Here is a 7,823-nt window from a genome sequence, read left to right on the forward strand (position 1 = left end):
GACGAAGCACTATTAAATGCTAAACCCTCTTTTTTGTGAAATGTATTTAATTAAAACGGCCGTGTCTTTTTCTCCCATGTGAAATTTATGCCGGACTTCTCTCGGTTCTTGTTTATTTTCCCTGTAAACTAACTATGTAGGGTAAGTTAAATCTATAGAAGCGAAGTAAAAACATTCATCTTTAAAATTTCCAGTCAAATTAATTTGTGAAATGTACAGGGTTTCTTTTTCACTTTATTTTTATAAGAAAAAGAACTGTTAGAGTTACATTCAAAGTTTCGCAATAATCTGTTACTAGTATAAAGTAAATATCGTAACCTAGCGACGCGTGAAGCACGTGCTTTAAATTTTGGATCCTTCATGGTAGGTCGCGTGCCGTTGTTGACGTCAGAGTGTACCGCAGCTAAACGTTAACAAGGTCAAGTATTTCATTGCGAAATGTTGTGTCACGTCTCTGTAGATAAACGCTTCAATTCTTTTGATATTGAATGAAGTGTTTTCAGTGAGATTGTTCTGGTGATCACGGCCTGTATCACCCTTTTGCCCCTTGTAAAATATCCAAGATAGTCTTGTATTCTGGACTCTGGATTCCAGATTCTGAATCCCGGATTCTTTGTCAGTGGAACTTGGATCCCCGATTCCAATCGTTAAAGGGATTCCGGATTCCTTGAGCTGTATTCTGGATTCCAAAGTCGGCCAGAATTCCGGATTCCCACCAGCAGAACTTGAAATGAGATGTAGTATAAGAAATATTTTGATAAGTCAGTATTTATCCAGAAAATGGTTTCAGTCAACTTTCCTTTACCGGAAAAATCCTTGTATCGGACCCAAGCATTAGTCTCTGCTATTTTACACTCATTCTCTTTGACTCAGTTTATAACCAACAAGGCTGGCACATCCGTAAGACGGACACGAACACGCAGGCGGCAGTACCGGTCCCAAAGGTGTCCATCTTAGACAGAGGTGACCTTGATTGTCAGTCTTCAGGTATTACTTCGTGTTGAAGTTGCTGACTATCATTTTCGATACGACATAATGATGCATACTAGTATCTATGTAAAGGAAATGATGTACAAAAGACAAGGAAAACACATCATAAAGTAATTTAAGTTACAAGTTTTTCATTTCTCATGCTATGTCAACTCGAACCCGTTAGGTTGAATTGGTTTTAACTTGTAAAGGTTTATCCGGAAATGTTAAGTACCTTCACATCCTAAGAATTTTCACACTTTTATATTTGATTCGAATCAGCAGATTTAAATCTCAAAGCTCTTCAATGATACTTAAGGGGTTTTAAGGTTTTTTTTCTTGTACCGGTAATCGGGAAATTCTTTTAACTGAGTGCCCTTACCTTAGAACATCCTGAAAACCGGAACAAGAACTAAAAGCTCGGCGTTGTATATCGAGATGTCTTTGGATACGTGTGTAGTCCTTGAAATGTCTGAAATAGTGTTCGCATTGTTTTGCTGTTTTAAAATCATTTAGAAATTAAGTTCTGAATATTTTTTTCACTGAATGGGATTTTCATAATGTCTTCCGGCAAGCAGCAGCACCCTTTGAAAAGTGGGGAAATGAATAGATATTTTATAGTAATCTCTGAAATATCAGGTTCGCTTACACGTTCAGTTTCTTGTCCGGATATTATTTGAATTCTAAGTCAGTGGTTTTTAGGAAGCTGGCACTTAAGTGAGATTTCCGTGGTCCAGTGTCCTTCTATTAAACTATCTAGACTTGATTTCCAGGAAAGTACGGAAAACTAAACCAAATTAGACTACCATGCACCTCCCCCCAATTTATGGAACAATTTTAGTTTGCAGCTGAGCTTCCCTGAAAAAGGCTGCGAATAACAGCAAGCGACACTGATAAAAGGATCTGGGTGGGTTCCTAAAGGACCGAAAGCTCTGTGTAAATTGGCAGAATACATCTTTACAAACCAAAGGAGCTTTGTTTAGAAGTGATGACCACATGACAGTTCCAAGAACTTGCAACTCTTTCGCACTCTTTAATTTCTTCTTCTAACCGGAGACACTTTTCAGATGGAATTTGAATTTGGACAACGTATGTGTTACGGATTATGCATAATAGGAGATGGGGAAACCCGAGTACCCGGAGATCAACCTCTCGGATGCAACAAAAACCTCAACCCTTAACCCAAGCTACAGCTAAAGATAAAAAGGGCACTTCCATAGTTATAAGCAACTGCAAAAGCTAGTATTTTGAAAAAAAAAAAAAAAAAAAAAACACTTAGTTATACACCATATCATTCAGAGCAATTATCGTCCAAAAAACCCCAGTCACTCCAGCTCGCCATGTCGTCAAAGAGGTCAGCTCCATTGAATGATTAACTGACTAGTATTGAGCGAGAAAATAATTTCTTGAACCCTTTAACTCCCAACATTCTGAGAACTCATTTTTGACGACCGCACCCAAGATAAAAAATATACCCCTTCAACGTATTGACCCGTTGACGTTTGGAATTGGGAAGAAATCAGTGTCTTAGAATGTGACAATAAGTGTTTTGAGTGGAGAAAGGGATTTATGCCCAACGCCGGCATAGCGGAGGCACTCCATTTCCCAAAGCTTCAAGGAGCTACCGGTAATATTTCATATCGCCTTACTGATGAGAAAAAAGTTTTCTTTCAAGCAGCATTTTTGCCATACCCTGAAGGTCTTTTTTCTCCAGGGAATGCAAGCAAAGCTCGATAAATTACAGGGTAAGTCCATACCGCTGGGAATATCAACATCTTGTTTAGTATCACGAATATCCGGAATATTCCTTACACCCATCCATCTTCCTGGATATAGATCCTTACGTTTATTGCGTGCAGAGGTATCTGTCGCCATGCAAAAAAGGCTCGAACCTCAGTCATCGACACCTTTTAGTCGATGAGTCGTCGACCTGATAATTTCGCTGGTCAAGAAAGTCGTAACTTAGTTAGGCCTTCTCGTAGAGCTCCACTTTTGCAATTAGAGGGGGTCTAGGTTAAGCGCTGAACGGAAGGAAATCTGCGCGTATTTGGATAGGGTCTCTCGAAGGTATGTAAGTATAGCATTTCAGGGGCACGGTTTATTTCCTTTTTTAAGAACTGCACATTCACCTTCGACATCCCTATGCTTTCTGATGAAACAGCTTTCATGTATTTCCTGTTGAATTTAAACAGTTTTCCGTTCCAAGCAGGGGTTTCATAAAGTTTGTATTTCCTGGGCAACATGCTTTCAGTCGTTCGCGGAAATGCACCTTTAATCCGGGCAAAACTCTCATTCTCGCCCACGACATTCTGAAAAACATATTACGCAAAAGTCAACCTCCGACCCTAGCTTTGGCTTGTTCATAAGTTTGTTTGTCTCAGCATGTGAGCCTTATAGTATTTTTAAGTAGTACTTTCCTTTCCTCGAAATAAGGGATGATTAAGTAATTTCTTGCAAAACTAGACACAGAGATATCCATTCAGGCTTTTGATAGTCAGTCATCTTAAGTTCTACAAAATTCGGTGACATTTTTCCCCTCAGTAAGGTTTCGGACAAGTTGCGTTTTTTCTTATCCCTTAAATAGACTTGCAAGAGCAAGTCCTCTATAATAAGTTCTCCAGCTTTCTAAAGTTATTCACTCATACCATATAGTGTTATCATGATATCAACCTTTAACTTTACCTAGTAAAGTAAAGTCAGAGACAATTGAAAAGCTTGCATGCGCAATGTGATGAGAGCTATTATCATGATTTTGTGTTTCATCACAGAGAATGCGACAGAAACAGGTACGCTTTTTCTTATCTTATTTTTTATCATTACACTGTTGATTAATAGCAAGTACGGTTAGCCCACTTTTAGTGTGACACATAATTGGACAACTCACTGTTATTTGTTCACAAGCAACTGGCTGGCCATTAGCCTCGCAACACAAAGAGAACAAATAATTGCGTCATCCCATTATCAATTGTCAAGCCCGGTGAGTTTTGTAACGTTTTTAAAGAAGTCTTACTAAATTGACTGCAGAGATTTAACACATACGTTTTAAACGATGCAGATAGATGCAGTCTAGACCTTAAACTGAGAAGTATCGTTTAACTCGAATAGTAAGAAACGAGAACCATTGGGACTTTCAGGTTCTAAAAGTGAAGGCATGCGTGGCTTCGACAAATTATACAGGCGAACAAAAGTAAGGATAAAATTCCTGGCAGATACTGTAACATAAATAAGCACCTCTAGTGAACGATAACGATAAAGAGTATAATCTTCTATCTTTTGTTGCTTTGAGGTGTACAAAAGAGGCATCAGGTCGTTTGAAACTGACTACCCGATCCCTATTTATTCCTGTGAACAGTCGAGTTTGACATTCTAACCTGCGACCTACTTGCTTACGTTATTACTCTCACAAAAAAGGAACAAAGTGAAAGAAAAATTGGCCCGATTGTTGGTTACTAGTGTGCCAACTAGCCCTCCTTTTCAGCTTGGACACCTCAGAAAGTTTCCGCCACTAAGAAAATACCAGCAACGAACGAGAGGTTGTAGACTACTAATGGAGACAAGTGCAATACAAAATGAAGCAGACGGTTTTATTTTCTGAATATGTCTTGTGTGTAAAACTGAACAACGAACAAAATGTGTTATTCCTGGCCGACACCTTACAATAAAAGAAATCACCTCTTTTGTCTTGGTGCTAAACTTTGCCATTGAGCAAAGGCCTTACAGCGTTTAATTATGGCCCATGCACTCTTCAATGGAAAACCGGACTGACGACAACAACAAAATTGATTAGCCAATTCCAAGAAGTCTAAACTGCACGAAACTGTTTTAAACCGGAGAGCTTAGTGTTAGCGTAGGAGGAAAAACAATCCCAGAATTTGGCCAGAAAGTATTTTAATCATTGTAACATAAAACAGGATAGCATATTACTTTAATAAGCTAATTACTTTCTCTTGAAAGATTTAGTGTCCACAATATGCTCGCATTTAATTCAAGTGGCTTTGTTTGAATGACAACACAGAGGTACTTATGAATAGTAAGGTCAACACTTTCCTTGAAGGAAATATGACCTTTGTATTGGACAACCATGTGTCTAACAATTATCTTTTAACAAAGAGGTCGCTCATTGTAATAATGGCAGAGCAGAATTTTGCTAGACTCTTGGGAAACGAGGCAAAATAAACCAAACCAGGAAATCCACGTAATTTAACCAAGTGAACTTATAGAACTTGAGAAGAAATTCCTGGCAGAAATGGCCACTTTTAAAGCACGAACACCGGCAGACTCAACTGGATACGTTCTTTAGCCTTTTCTTTTTGCCAAACAATTCTGAAGTTTTACAAAAGAGGAAACAAATGATTGTTTTTTACAGACACCCCAATTTACCATATTTCCAAAAATTAAGAGGACTTTAGCTCCAAAGATCCTTACAAACCATCATCCCACACAGTGTAATGTAATCACAAAGAACTTTTGTAGCCCTAAAAATTGGGCCGTTGGCCCTAAAAACGGGACCTTTTTATTTTACTGCACTATATATTTGGATCTCATTTGGCTCCCTCAATCAGGGCAATATATGTACTAACAGCTGATTTGAACCCACGGGCTGAAATGAGTGCCAGTGTGGACTGGAAGAAGGACTCAAGAAGACCTATTTTATTTACAGTGGGTATACATTACAGGTGTGAGTGTGATGGTTACAAAGAAGCATTGCACAAGTCAACGTAATAGAATAACTACTGTATCTCAGTTGAAAGAAGTCGTGTCCAATGGAGATCAACGTCCCATTCAATAAGTGTTTTTTTCTGAATGACAAACAAAAAAGTTAGGCGTCGTCCACACGTGTACGTTTTTGACTGAAAACGGAGATTTTTTTCTTCGGTTTGACCCACCGTCCACACGTTTCCGGTGAATTTGGTCACGAAAACGCCTCTTTTCAAAAACGCCGGACTTTCGTTTACATGTGGACGGACGAAAACAGAGGTTTTCGAGTACGATGACGTCATGCATCATATACTAGTACGTATATCCATCGCTTTGTGGACTGGCGAAAACGATTCTAATACGCTACGCGTGGACCCGCGTAAATTTACGCAAACGGGGAAAAGAATCTCCGTTTTCAAAAATATCCGGATACCTATGGACGGGGCCTTAATTCAGGTCTACGCTGTCGATAAAGGGATGAAGCTAGCAGGTGTTAAAACTAAAGGCCCTTAAAACGCTATGAACATTGCATAAAATTGAATTTTTTTCAAAGAACTAAGATGAAAATTCCGACATCAGTTTTGACTAACTCGAGCCTTTTTTTCATGTTATACAAACAACTGGGTACCTAGGTGGTTAGGTTAACTGACAATTTTCAAAGTACAATAACAAGACACAGAAAAGACTTAACTCTACGTTTAACAATTATTTTCTTACACAAACAGGTGTTATTGTAATAATGATTCACATGTAAATTATTTTTTAGAAGAAACTTTGTTTCTCAGGTAACCTGTGAAACCCGCTTTGTCCAAACTGCACTCGACATTGTCTCTTGTGATGAAAAGAATCACCGCGTCCTTTCCAGGTGCATGAGTGTGCATGAGTGTGCATGAGTGTAGTATAAAACATTAACCTCTTAGGAGACGTAAAGAAACGAATGCGACACTGCAATTCGCCACTTTGAGGTTGCGCGGGCGACCGGGTCGAGATGGTTGTCAAAGTGCGTTGTGGACTGTTTTGCCATCATGTTGAAAATTCGTCCCCCAAAACAGTCCTACAATGCACTTGACAAACATCTCGACCGGTCTCCCGTGCAACCCCGAATTGGCGAATAGCCCACGTTCTAAAGTTATATTAAAATTCTAACACGACTCCAAGGCTTTCTGGTAATTTTTTTATATTTGGTTTGGTTTTCTTTTTGATCAAGTCTCTTCTGGGAATTATGAGACAATGAGGTCGTGAGAAATTTGCAATTTTGTCCCTAAAACCTCGGAGCCAGGTTAGAATTTTGATATATCGAACGTGGGTTATTTGTTTTGGGTTGGCCCTTCCCACGGCCGATTGCGTAGTCTGGTCCAAGTGCAGTGCAGTGGTGCAGTAAAAAGTGATGAGAAAAACCGGCACGGGTGCTGAGGAGAGAGAGAGGGAGCGGATAATAATTTTCCCCAACCGCCTTCTAGTCCATTGTCTGAAGTAAATTTAAAATGCATAAACGGGAACCTCGGTTTTAGCTCTGGCTAAATCTATATATTAAGGACTTTCAGGATTGGTCGGTAAAAAAATTTAATGACATCTAAGAACCCACTTTTTTCAAACGCTTTCCGCCTTAATATTGCACAATGATGTGAGGAGTCACCTTTTGGAAAATCTTCTAATTGCATGTTGCAAGTGCATAAGAAAGTGCCGTTAAAGAAAAGTCTTATTGAAATTGATAGTTGATGTCTTTAGGTCTCTCAGTATATGGTAAAAATTACTAGGAAGCCTCTGTAGAACCATTAGCATTGAGAGAAGTTCTGACAAGCTAGCCAGTTAAGTCTTAACAAGCAATCTTGACAATTTCAAAATGGCAACTTGTGGCTAAAAACATTCTAGTACGGTTAACACTTTCTACGAAAGTTTTCCGACACTGCACTCATTCGCTCAAATTTTGTTTTAAGAACATTATTTTAAATGCATAGAGACTTTATGCGTGCACGGCTTCCAGCCTTGCTGTGGGACTTGTCTGCCACAAGACTCCACCCCGGAGGGGGGTTCTCCTTGGAACTCTTGGTGCAGGGGATCTGATCCAGATTTTCCAAATCCTGATCTAATATTTCTTACCAAAACTCTCTGTTTTCCACAACCTTTTTCAGATCTGACTTACATATGAAATTGTA

This window comes from Porites lutea, chromosome 5 (genome assembly GCF_958299795.1).
Source record: "Porites lutea chromosome 5, jaPorLute2.1, whole genome shotgun sequence".
In the NCBI taxonomy this organism is placed as follows: domain Eukaryota; kingdom Metazoa; phylum Cnidaria; class Anthozoa; order Scleractinia; family Poritidae; genus Porites; species Porites lutea.